This window comes from Macrotis lagotis, chromosome 4 (genome assembly GCF_037893015.1).
Source record: "Macrotis lagotis isolate mMagLag1 chromosome 4, bilby.v1.9.chrom.fasta, whole genome shotgun sequence".
NCBI classification, from domain to species: domain Eukaryota; kingdom Metazoa; phylum Chordata; class Mammalia; order Peramelemorphia; family Peramelidae; genus Macrotis; species Macrotis lagotis.
The window spans coordinates 15,238,946-15,253,470 of NC_133661.1; the positions used below are offsets into that span (position 1 = coordinate 15,238,946).

General features: G+C 35.2%; 1 protein-coding gene across 3 annotated transcripts in view; it reads right to left on the minus strand.

The window, feature by feature from the left end:
• The window catches only part of PCDH15 (protocadherin related 15), a 2,110,989-nt gene that overhangs the window by 258,792 nt on the left and 1,837,672 nt on the right, over positions 1-14,525 (minus strand). The window lies entirely within an intron of this gene.

The following is a 14,525-nucleotide window of genomic DNA, read 5'->3' on the forward strand; positions in this document are numbered from 1 at the left end:
AATGAGAACAAAAGAGAAAAACCGAGAAAGAAAAAATAAAGCAATTTTTTTTTTTACAAAATGAAAATAGAATGTTTTGGTCTGAATTTAGACCCCATAGTTTTTTTTTCTCTTAATGAGGATGGCATTTTCAATCACAGTGTTTTAGAATGGTCTTTGATCATTGTATTATGGAGAAAAACTACGTCTGTCATAGTTGATCATCAGACAATGGGACTGTTGATGTGCACAATGCTTCTTCTCACTTCACTCAGGATTAGTTTATGTCAATTCTTCCAGGAGGAAAACATATCCTCCTGACATTCACCTGCTCATGAATTCTTACAGAGCAATAGTACTCCATCTCATTCATATATCACACTTTCTTCAGTTATTCCCCAATTTATGGGCATTCCCAAGACTCAGATATTTTAAAACATGAATTATAGAAGGGTCTTATTGCCTTGGACAAAGATTGATACTTCTGCTCTCCCTCCATGTAAACAAGAATGGTTAATAAATAAACTTATCTTGTGATAGTGCATTGAAATAAACTTTTGAAAATGAAAATCTCATGTCATGAATATAGGTGAATAAAGACTGAATCTACAGGAAAAAAGAGGCAACATTACCCCTCTATAGGGAAAAGTGTCAGTTGTGGGGTGGGAAGATCTGTGTTTAAATCCTGGTGCTGATCCTGATTATCTGAATAGCTTCAATGCGGATATAGCCCTTTCAGGTTTCCAACCACTTTGTAAGGAATTTTATTTGATCTTTATAATAATTCTTTGAGATAGATGTTGTTTTTTACTGTTATTTTTCAGTCATGTCTGACTCTATGATCCCATTTGGGGTTTTATTGGCAGAGACACTGGAATGTTTTACCATTTCTTCTACAGCTCATTTTACAGAGAGGACCTGAAGCAACAGGATTCAAATGATTACCCACTGTCACGCAGCTATCAAGTCCCTGAGGCAAGATTTGAATTCAGGAAGATGAGGACTTCCTAACTTCAGGTCCAACACTCAACATCATCTAGGTGCCAGATAGGTGTTATTACTATCTTTATTTTACAGTTGAGGAAACTGAGGCATGAAGAGATTCAGAGATTTGATCAGGATCACCCAGCTAGCAAATATCTGAAGCTGATTTGAACTCTGGTCCTCCTCACTTCAAGTTTTGCATTTTATCCACTGTGACACCTTGCTAGGCTCATAGAAGCCATTTTCCTTCTAGAAGGAAGTAGTTCATGGTGTAGGAATTTTAATAAGATTTGACTAAGGAGAATAGATTTTAATATAACTGAACTTTCAGAAATTAGATGCAAGAAACAATTAAATGTCTACAATCACATTGAGGGGCATCTCCAGTCATCTTGGTTCATATTTGGGCACTGGAGGAAAAAGTGAGGCTGGGGATTTAGCACATCCTCCCTCACTTAAAACCAATTCATGTGCTGTCATGGCGTCATGTTCCTGATGTTGTAGTTTGTCGAAGGACAAACATCATCAGGTGGCATGTGCATTAGGGTGGGATTCTTTTTGTTTTGTTGTTTACTTTTTCTTTCAGCATTATTTGCTGAATTTGGATTTGGGGCCAGTTTGTGCACACATCTAGTGGGAATACCCACAGCATATTTGATTGTGTTTTGGAGTCTTTTGGGGTCCTGCCACTGCTTTGCCAGTGTAGTAACAATTATGATCTTCCTGCATGATGTCCATCTCAGCTTAGGGACTTGAAAGAGTTTACTTTTCCTAAAGTGGACCGATCAGGACAAAGCCTCAGTGTTGCCCTATTGTAAATTCTGCAAGGTCCTGACCTGGCTTGGGTCTGAGAAACACAACTACACGTTTGCTCCTAGTTAGATTTACAGAGGAAGGCTTCAGGAATCAGTCACTATCAATCACCTGAAATCTCTGCAGGTTCAGGGACACAAAGGTTTCTCTTTGTTCTGGGATTTATGCCTAGATCCTTCAAACTGGCCTGAAGGTTGAGTCTAAGAGAAAACCCTGGATATCTGGGAGATTTTTATTATACAGAATTAGGAAAAATAGTAATAACAATAATTGTCATAAGCATAGCAAATGTACATTTTTCAGAGCTCTTTCCAAACAATATCGCCATGAATCCACTATGAATTATAGCACTTTCTAAATGTTTAAGGACTCTGTTAATGGAAGGAAATAAAGGAGCAAATATCACTGTTTATATGTCATCTACTATATGCCAGACACTATGGTAAGAGCTTTTGACAAATATTATCCTGTTTGATTCCCGGCAACAACCTTATAAGGTTGCTATTATTATATCTATGTATAGATAAGGAAACTGAACCAAATGGGAGTTAAGTGACTGATGAAGATCATACAGCTAGTAAGTGTTTGAGCCTGCATTTGAATCTAGGACAAATGAACTAAAACCACCAGATACATCAAGAAAGGTGGCAATATTGTCAGTATTTACTATATTACTATCATTTATGTTGTGATCCATACAAATGACTTATTTGTGGGAAATGTCAAACAATTCCTTTCACATCCCTAAACCCTTCATCTCATGTGAAAAAAGTGCCCAAATTTAAATTCATGTAATAGATAGTAACTAACTAAAAACAGAGTGAATCAAATTTAAAAATTTTTCAGTTGGCTTATGGTTGTGCCTTGTAGTCTGAGCTCCTTTAAATGAAAAGACTATGTAGTGGCATAATTTTACTATAAGTTAAGAGAAACTCATCTTAATTTCTTTTGTGGTATGGTAACAATACAACCAACAAACATCACAATTATAATGAATCTGACTTTCAGTAAAGGACATGATGAATCCAATGATAAGCAACATGGTTCATTAAAGAAAACACTGGATTTAGGACATCAAAAATCTTGGCACATGATGCCAACATTGGACTGAATGTTGGCTAGGATGACTTCTCAATCCCTTTCCATATATATGATTCTTACTTTAAAACTGAAATACTCTAGTTTCACAGATGCGGTTTTATAGAAAGAATGCTGGACTGGGCCTCAGTTTCTTCCTCTGAAAAATGAAGGGGTTACATTTTATAACTTTCAAGGACTTTCAAATTGAAGATCTGTGCATTTTTGAGAATTATAAAAGTTGGGGCAAGGTATTTGAATAAATTTGAACAGAAACTTCTGCTTTTGCTACTGGAATTACTATACTAAAAAAATACTCTTTCCATTATCTGGAGAAATTCAGGTATTCCAGAATACTTTATTTGCTACAACTTCCATATGCTCTCTCAGTCACAGAGTATCTTTCACTGGCAAAAAAGAAAAGTGCAGAGGAACAATAAAATGATAAAAGGAAGGAAGGAGATACCAGAACTATGGAAGCCAAGAAAGATCATGTGAAGCAAGTTAGTAACCTGAGATTTCTCTGATCATTTCATTAGGGACATAAAAATGAAATGAAGGATAATAAAACACAATGATTCCCAAATTAGCTATTTATGTGGAAGCCTAACTGGCATTTAATTGAGCTATTTACTATGCCACATTGCACCTGAATTGTTTCAACTCTCCTGTTTTTTAGGCTAAGGAGTCTCATGTAGGAAGAAGGATGGGAAGGAGCAATGCGTGGGAGAAAAGGGAGGGAAAGAAAGAGAGAGAGAGAAGAATGAAGAATGAGGAGGAGGAGGGAGAAGAGAGTAGAGAAGAAAATGTCTTTTTTATAATGTTTGTCCTTTGTAATGGAAAAGAATCTTTCATCAAATATTTGATGATATAACTTGCACAATTATGTTTATTATCATGAGGGGCATGAGGTACAAATACATCTTTCTCACTACTTTTTCTAGAACCATTTCACCCTATGACTTGATTTGATAGGAAACAGGACTTCTGGTTATGTTTGGATGCTATGCGACTTTATTCTTATGGATATGGTTTTTCTCCCATATAACCGAGGCAACACCATGTTGCCACTGGTCATTTGAAGCCAGTATTCTTGGACATGTCTGGGTTAGACTGGATAGGCCTGCCGCCCCTCTTAGCATCAAGGCCCTATGCTTTTCTCAGATTCACAAGGATCACAGCTATTGCTATGGCAGCCAGTTTTGAGAAATAGCTTGAGTAGACCTTTCTACGTGAAGAGGAATAATGTGCCTGGCATAGGGACATGATAACAGTCCAGTCTAAAAAGTGCAGCTGGTGGGAAAAGAAGAGCTGGTGTGTGTACACTAATGGAGGTTTAGGGAGAAGTTCTTTAATGCCATCTCTCTAATCAGATGATTGAAAGGGGGTTCTGAAGGGACTGATGAAGTCTAAGTACTATCACTGATGCAATTTTGCAGACCGATGACTGACCTGGTGATGAGGCTTCCTGGGGCATGATCATAACGGAGTCAGACCAAGGAGTGCAGCTGGTGAGATCAATATGATGGTCAAAATCTTACCCTGGTACCTCATCAGGAGTAGATATTAGCCTGGGTTCCTAAAGGCTCTGTTAGGAACAAACTGTGGCTAATCCTACCCAACTGGAGGGACCAGACCACCTACTGAGACAAAGAGTGGTGATCTGTGCCAATGACATGCATAACTACACCAATCATATTAAAGGTCCTTTAGGTATAAAAACTGCAGTGAAACATTGCCTATGAGAGCTGGATGGGACCTCTAGAATCACCTAATACAATCCCTTCATTTCACAAATGATAAAATAAGTTAATCTAATGAATCCCTTATATATGTATTGACTGAGCTATCTTCATTTGCACGGATGCGCGCGCGTGTGTGTGTGTGTGTGTGTGTAACATACACATGGGAAAATTGGGGCAATTTGGAGCGATGTCTCAGGATTTCTCCTGGGTTTGTTTGAATGGCTAATGAGGTCTATTTTCTTTTTTTATTATTTATTTAAGGCAATGGAGTTAAGGGACTTGCCCAATGTCATGCAACTAGGCAATTATTAAGTGTCTGAGGCAGATTTGATCTCAGAACCTCCTGACCCCAGGGCCAGTGCTCTATCTACTGTGCCACCTAGTTGCCCCCTAATGAGATCTACTAATATGATAACATAATAATGCCCCTGCCCCCTCTACGTGCAGATTTATTACTGCACTGAAGGAAAAGTTGTTTTGAATAAAATGGAAACTTGGATTCAATGAAATCTAGAAATAGGAAGTTGGACTGAATGAATAATATTGTAATTCTTACTTTCATTTTTTTATAAAAAAGGCCAAAAATGCACCAGTGGGAGGCCACTTATAATGGAAGAAGCAATGGGGGTCAATGACATCAAAGTCAGAGGATCTTGGTTTGAATCATGGCTCTGCTTCTACTTGTAAGACTTTGGGCAAGTTACATTCACTGTTCTGAGTTTCAGTTGTCTTATTTATGAAGTGAAGAATTTGAACCAGATGCCTAACGAAGTGCATTCTAGCACATGCTCTATTACATTGGGATAATAGCATATGATCATCCTGTGATAACAGAGAAGTATAATGAGGCGGTATGGATGTCTTCTTGTTATCACAGTAAAGAATGGGAGATAATTAAGTTATTTCTACAATTATCAGCACAGCAAAAAAAAAAAAACAGATAAAGGAACTGGAAATTAAACTGAATTTCCATTGAAAAAGATGATATGAACATTTCCTGGATTGTGAAATTAGTGATCTTTCTGAGTCCCTTCCATCATGCCCATAAAGTGCATCCCAGTTGATGTAAACCATCACGACTCATATCGCACCTAGCGTTTGAGAAGGCTACTATGAGAATTTTAGTCTACATTGGGAGAATGTCATTCTAATATGGACAATACAGAAATATTGATGAGTAGGAGAATTTTTAAAATAGGGTAAACAGAAGGTTGAAGGTCTTCAAGATCACACCATACCAAGATCTGAACAAGGAAATGGGGATGTTTAACCTTGTCGGAAGATGACCGCAAGTTGGGTGGGAGAAGGCAAGTCAACTATATTAAGGACATTCACGTGGAAGAGGGCTTATATTTATTGTTTGACTTCAGGGTGAAGACCTAGGAAAAAGGAATCGATGTGTCAGAGACACATTTAGACTTTAATATAAAAACAACAATAAAGCACTCTCTTGAATCGAACTATCCAAAATTGTATTGGATTGTCTCTGGAAGTAATGGGTTTATCTGGAGGCCTTCATGAAAAGGATGAAGAACCTTTTGTTTGGAATAGTCAAGATTAGCTTATCAATTAGTCAACAACCATTTATAAAGCACCTATTATGCACCATGTACCTGGTACTACACTGAATTAGATGAACTTTATAGTGATTTCCATCCCTGAGATTTGGGGTTTATGTGAGTTTCATCCAATGGTTTTTTTTCTCTTAATAGATCAAGAATTTAAGAACTTAAAAGAAATATGGATAAATGAGATCACTAAGGTGGACATTCTTCCCTAAGGTCTTTGTATTATTTCGCTTTCTCTTTTATTGTTGGTGCTTAGGGAGGTAAACATTATATTAGGAAAGATTATACAATACTGATCTTTGTGAATTCGATTTACTATTGCTATCTAGTAAGCAATTCCCCTCATTTCTCACTTGAATATCATAATCTTTTAATAGCAAACAAAAAGCATTTTAAGAGTGATAATACAATTGATTTGAAGAAGAGACCTGCCTGCTATACTTAACTTTGCTCTGCTAAATATATGGAAGTTACATTCTATACAATTGAAATGGGGGGGGGGGGGCTCTGAACAGCATCACTTCATCAGTTCCACCATTGTGTACAAAACAACATATTTACATAGACATGTATTATTTATGAAAAATATCATTGATATGCTCAAAACTAATCATTTTTATGTATTTTCTCCCAGATCACATCTTAAATCTAGTTGCCATATTATTTGCATGATAAAACTTTAGGAACTGTGAAGAAAACTGCAATAATATATTTCTTGGTCTACAAAGGATATCATATTCAAGTATAATATTTAAAATGCATGTTCTTTGTATTCACAAGCCACCATGCCTTCCTTTGTTTTCTTTTTTTTTTTTGTTAAGAGGGTTTCTCATCAAGTTATTGTGTGAAAATAGTTTCTGACAGGAAGTCAAAAAATGAAAGAAACTAATGGTAAGTTCTCAAAGTACGTCATGGCTAGAACAAATAATGGTGGATCCTATAAATTACCATTTTACCCTAATTGAGAGTATTCTTACGCACAGAAAATTTAAGGGGTGAGATAGGAAGTAGTAAATCAGCCATGCTTAAGAGACAGCTTCCTTTTAGCCAAAGAGAAAAAAATTAATTTTTTGACTTGGCATAATTTATACAGGATTAGGAAAACCTCAATTTAAATTATTCCTTAGGTAAAATAAATAACAATAGCAGCAACATTTATATAGTTTTTTGAGTTTAGAAATTTTATCTGTATGTGTATCTCTCCATGTATGCTAGCTCATTTGATCCTCACAACCCTATGAAGTGGATGCTATTAAAATCCTTCATTTTAAAGATGATGGGACTGAGAGAGTTTAAATGCCTTTCTAATCGAATCACACAGTAGCGTATGTGGCAAGAGTCAAATTTGGGTCTGAGTCCCTGTTCAATATTCCATTCGTAGCATTATCTCCTTGTCTGCTTACCAGCTATATGATCTCTCAGCCTCAGCTGCCAATCTATAAAAAGGTAGTAATATCATTTACCTCACTGGGTTGTCATCAAATGAGAGAAAATACATAAAGTCTATCTTAATGAGCTATATAAATGCTAGTTTTTATGATATGCTTTAATGATTCAAAAGATCATAGACCATTCAGTTTTTAAAACAGGATATAAATATCTAACAATAATTGCTTAAATTTATTTAGCATTGAAGAAATATTAACATATTTTAATTTCATGTTGGAGCTTCATAATAATCTTGCAAATATCATTATAGAAAAGGAAAATGAGGTTCAAAGTTGCTCCTTCACTGTTTTGCTAATGGTCAAAAAAACTTTCTATTTCAAGGGCAAGATCTGATTCCAGGTCTTTTCTGATTTCAGCTTCCTTAAACCACACAGACTTTTCCTGAGCAGGTCCAGGAGGTAGGAAATTCAGAGCAGAATGCCTGGTAACTTAATATGAAGATATATTTGATCACTGACCAAAGGGACCTTTGGATCTGCTGAAGGCAAGACAGTAGGTTACATTTTTTTTTTGCCTGTTTCTCAGGGAATATCAAGAACCATCATATTAATAAGCATTTTAATGTAAATAACTCTTCTTAGGGATAGAAGTCACATTTGTTGGTTTCCTACTGATCTTAATGAGCATTATATAAACGATTGTAATTAGATATTGAAATTGCATCTAATAGGCACTCATTAGAAAATTATAAGCTAAGAAGTTTGCTTTGCAAAAATGAGAGAGAACTTCTGTGAACTTCTCCATGGGTTGTTTCAAGAGGGAAACTCCAGGTTAATTCCATGCTGAGGAGGAGGATTTGCTTATGACAGAGGGAGTAACCTATAATTCATAATACTGAAGCACATAAACTCAGGAGTCGTATTAATTCTGACATATGTGATGACAATGATATAGGTCAGAGAGCAATTCTAAGCTTCAGCAATTTTACATAATTGTTTTTCTTTGAATCTTCAAATCCTTGACAAATAAAAACCCTCACAAGGAAAGATAATGGAAAGGCAAAGGACCCCCACTGATCTCCTTCTTTAGCTCCTCAGACCATCCAGTATAACAAGATCTCCGTGAGAGAGTGATTAGGAAACTCCCACTGGGAAGATATTCAGCAGTAAGTCAAGGCTTGGGAGAAAGGTTTTTTGGGGGCAATATTTATCCAGTTTTTAAAAGTAATAAAAAAGATGAAATATGAGAATAATAATAATATGAACAATAATAAAAATCAACCAACCTCATTCAGATACTTCCTATCTATGGCAAGTCACTTAGTTTTATGTATGTAGATATATATATATATATATATATATATATATATATATATATATATATATATATCTACATACATACATACATATATATATATAGTTTTATATATATAAAACCCTAACCCTATATATATATATATATATATATATATATATATATATATATATATATATAACTAGGTGACTTTCCAGGTTATAAATTATTTCTTAGTCTTAGATGATAATCTATAAAATGCATGCAACTATAGGTATAGACAAACACTGAGACACTATATCTAAAAAATTTACCACAAATTTTGAATGTTAATGAATTTTTGTTCCTGAATTCAATGTAATGGATCTAAAGATTAAAAGTGATGATACTAATAAAGGCTTTTACTAGGGTGTATGCAGTGATTTTTCAAATGAGATTATTTTTGGTAAGTACATTGCAAATCTTAAATTAGAAATGTCTGTTATTATAGTAATACTAATAATAGAGTAAATGATATGGGCATATTACTTTGAGGTTTAAAATTCCCTTTAGATGTACTCATTTGAAGTAATTGTTCAACCCTTTTATAGATAAAAAAGAGGAAACAGCATGGAATTTTGAATTAGGAATCAGATGCTCCCAATTCAAATTCTGATCCCAGCTATTTATTATTTGGACAATGTTGGTCAAATCAATTCCATCCTTTAGTCCTCAATTTCCCTTACTATAAAATGAGAGGATTGAATTCATTGACTTCAGAGGACACTTATGACTCTAATTATAGGATACTATAGAAGTTAGGTGACCAGTCCAAGGATAGTCCTAATTAGAATGTGAGGCATGATTCAAACTCAGGCCACCTAACTCCCAGTCTACTGATATAGTCACTCTCCAAATATTCTTGATGTGTAGTGTCGTTTAACATGTAAAGAATATTAAAATTTGTATCCATATAAGTATACATACACATCTACCTCATAAGTATATATTTTACATATATTTTATTCATATATATATATATATATTTATATATTTACATACACAGCCGCATTTTCTGATTATATTTTCTTTTGTTTGGTCTAGACCTGTGATTCAATTGGGGCAGGGTATTCCCAGCCAAAAAAATTCCCTCTACCAATTCAGACTGACAACTCTTTAGGAACTTGGAGTATTAAAGAGTTTTTTGGACAATGAAAACTTAAGGGACTTACATTAAGGAGATACTGGAGTCACTATCTCAGAGACAATATGTATCAGAGGCCAAATTGGAGCAACCTCATTTGATCCCAAGAAATGAAATCTATTTATTATACTATGCTGGTTTTCTTTATTTTCATTCAGTTTAATTATTTTTTTTGGCCATGGGGATTCTTTGGGACCCCGTTTCCGCATTTTCTTGGCAAAGATACTGGGAGTGATTTGCCATTTCCTTCTTCAACTCATTTTATAGATGAGGAAACTGTGGCAAACAGGGCAAAGTGACTTGGCCAGCATCACACAATTACTTAGGGTCTGAAACTGGATTTGAACCCAAGTAGATGAGTCTTCCTGACTCCAGCTCCCACACTCCATCATGGTACCACCTAACTGTCCACTTATTTAGCTTAGGTAAGAAGAAAAATAGCTAGATGTCTCTTGTGAAGATCCATCAAGTATAAAACTATGGACATGGGTAGAAAAATCCCCAAATATTCCATTCTAAATGTTCAAAAATGGCTAAATCTGATTGCGTTTTCATTTTGTTTGGAATTATTGGTAGCTTTCTTCTAATAAAAATAAGTAAATAAATGAAATTAAAAAATTAAATGAAAATGGCTTATGCTGTAATTAAGGGGAAACATAGGAATTGGAGGCCCAGTTCTCTGATTTCACTTTCAGAATTATTTCCAGTATAATAATACTGGATAATAATAATGATAATGATAATGATAATAATAATAATAATAATAATAATAATAATAATATACCTTACTCAGTTCAGAATCAGAAGTACAGAACCCCTAGAAATTCTTAATACCTACTTTATAACTTAATACCTACTTTACATTTTACTTGTATTGAATTAAACCATTTCTATGTTTCCCAACTATCATTTTTTTAAAAAAAGAACATTTTCAATGAAAGGAAATGGCAAATGCGGTAACATTCCAAATAGTTTTATGTGAGTTTTAATCCTATTGATTCTCATGGATATACAAACATATATATTCTACTTTTTGGAGTTCACTGTGACCTTTATTTTTCACTAAAATAAAGCTGAGTGGTCAGTTGTCAAGGAGCCCCACCTTTTATCTTTCTAGAACTAGTGATTATTTTGTATTGTTAGGAGGCTCAGATAGTGCAAGTTCATTTCTCCATAGTCCTGAGTGAAAAATAAAACTACAAAAACATGAGTGAATTAATTCATTCTCTATAAACCATGAATAACACATTAATTCACAGTCTTAGGAGAAAGTACTAGATAAACAAACCATACACACAGGCTAGAGGCACCCTAGAAAAGGCTTTAGACTTTAGAATTAGAAGCTTGGTTTGTTTAATTAGTCTTCACTGTGTCATTCGCCTCTTTCCAGATGCCTCTGTTGCAGGTGTGTTCTCTGGTTCTGCTAAGAAGAGAAACCCACTTGAGCTGGACCAAGACTATCAACAAAAATAGTACCTCCTTGTGTCCACTTGAAAAAAATTTCAATGCCCTGGGAAGATCCTGCCTTAGAATTCATTCTTAGAGTCGTGGAAGGAAGGAAGGAAGGAAGGGAGGGAGGGAAGGAGAGAAGGAAGGAAATAGAAAGAAAGAGGAAGAGTAGGAAAGAAAGGAAGGAAAGACTAGGAGAGAGGTAGAAATTAAAGGAAAGAAGGAAGGAGGCAGGAAATAAGCTTTTATCAAACCTTTTTCACGCACCAGACATTTTACTAAATGAGATACAAATATTATCTCCTGAGTCATGCACCACCTTGTGAAGTAGGTAGGATTATTATCACCATTTTATAGTTGAGGAAACTGAAGCAGTGACTCTCAATAGTCATTAAATTACACAGATTCTATCTAATTATTGATACTGAAATTGTTATAGTTAATGCTATGCAAATGTGAACTACTAAGAAGAAAAACCATTGTGTTAAATAAAATAAATATCACCTCACCTATCAGATTGACTAAGATGACAAAAGAGAAAATAATCAATTTTGGGGAGGTTGTGGGAGGATTGATTGGGACATTAATGAATTGTTGGAGTTGTGAACTAATCCAACCATTATGTAGAACAATAGGGAAATATAACCAAAGAGCAATTACACTGATCATTCCCTTTGACCTTGCAATCTCAATTCTAGGACTATATCCAGAAAAAAAAATCATAAAAAATGGAGAAAATCCCACGTATTCCAAAATATTCATAGCAGCTCTTTCTGTAGTGGCAAAGATTTGGAAATTGAGGAGATGTCCATCAATTGGGGAGTGGCTAAACAAGTATATGGTATATAATGTGATAGAACATTACTGTTCTATAACAAAATCTGAATGGTCATACTCTAGAGAAGCATGGGACAAATTATACGAACTGATGCAGAGCAAAGGGAGCAGAACCAAGAGAACAATGTACGCATTAACAACAACATTGAGAAATGATCAACCTTGATATGGAAACAGCTCCTTTCAGCAATTCAGGCAGTAGAACAACTTATTATGGAAAATGTTATCCCCATCCAGGAAAGAAAAACAAAACAAAAATACCCTATAGAATCTGAATGAACACTGTATTCACTTTTTAAAAATTTATATTATGTATTTCTTTCCTTTCTCATGGGTTTCTTTCTTTCCCTTTAAATCCTAATTTCTCTGAAAATGTTAGACATAAATGTATATGTAAAATATTTACCTGAGTGGTCATGGCTGAGGGGAGGGGGGTGGGGAAGGGAGGGTGGAAAAAATGTAACTTAAAAATATACATCAGCACATGGATGAATATTGAAAAACTTTCATAATACATAATTGGAAAATAAAATATTATTTGAAAAAATAAATAAGAACAAAAAAAATTTACATAAAAATTTACACAGATTCTAAGTTGTTGAGGATGGATTTGAATTCACATCTTTGCAGAGTGTAGGTCTAGTATTTTATCCACTGCCTCCATCATTAATACAGGATAGTGGTTCGCCACTCTTGGACTTGATGCCAGGAGAAATCTGGGTTAGAATTAAGACTCTGCTGCCATTATTATTTTAATTCTATGAATAATTCATTTACTGGGGCCCAGGCTGTTGGGCTCTCTGAACCTCACTTAGGCCAGCCTCAGATAACTGACAAATAAATTTTCCGTCCCCAATCTCTTGCCAAAGTCATTCTACCTTTGCAGGTTTGGTCTGATGTCACTGTCACATCCAGCCTTTGAGAGCCCACTGTCATCTCCAAGTCACAAAATGGAAATGGAGGAAATCTGGAGAACTTATTTATTACAATGAACTATGACCTTCTGAATCAATCTAATTTTATTTCAATCCTGCTGCTTAAAAATATGACTAACTTGGGGCAGCTAGGTGGCACAGTGGATAAAGCATCGGCCCTAGAATCAGGAGTACCTGGGTTCAAATCCGGTCTCAGACACTTAAAAATTACCTAGCTGTGTGGCCTTGGGCAAGCCACTTAGCCCCATTTGCCTTGCAAAAACCTAAAAAACAAAAAAAAAATATGACTAACTCCTAGGGGCATCTTCTCCCCTAGAAATCTACATCTATGGATAAAAGACCAGAATTAAATAGTACAAAGGTACAGTAGTTGTCCTTCACTTTTTTTTGAGTTTTTGCAAGGCAATGGGGTTAAGTGGCTTGCCCAAGGCCACACAGCTAGGTAATTATTAAGTGTCTGAGACCAGATTTGAACTCAGGTACTCCTGACTCCAAGGCCAGTGCTCTATCCACTTGCCACCTAGCCACCCCTGTCCTTCACTTTTGAAGAAGATCATGTTGTCATATATATGATGACGTGATTTGAACATTATGTTTATTATAGTAGGTGAGTGTGGCACAATGACATCCTTCTCATTGCCTTTGCCAGAACTATATCACCTCTTTACCTAATTTGATAGGAAATAGGACTTCTGGTGATGTTTGGATGCAAATATTTATTTATGAGGATTATTAAAATAGATGGTCTTAAAATTATGCAAACTCTTTTCTGAAATCTCTAAACACAACACAGTATTTGTATTCCAATGGTTTTGCTGGAGAGAACTCACAAACTATCTCATTTATGACCCACTTGGAGAGAAAAGTATTGTTTCAATCACTGTTCTGGGCATGTTGTTTTTTAAAAAAAAATGCCCTAAAAATGTTCATTTCATCTTTAGGGCTACCATACAGGGATCCGACAGCCCCATTAATCAGAGCAAGGCCACCAAGGTTTTGATTTATTTTGTTTAATATTAAGTTGTATCGTTGAAGGAAACATTGATTTTTTTTTTTTGCTTCCTGAATGAGAGTTTCCTGCCCCATCTAAAAGCCTCGATTTACTAATGATGCTGAAATGACTTTAAGGGATTCAAACTGAGTAATTACCTCTTTGTCTCAGCAAAAACTGAGCATGTGGATCTCCCGCTCACCACAGGAATATATTTGCAGCTCAGGTTAAATAAATTCAGGCTCTTTTGTCTCAAAGCTCAGAGAATCTAGTGTTGATTCA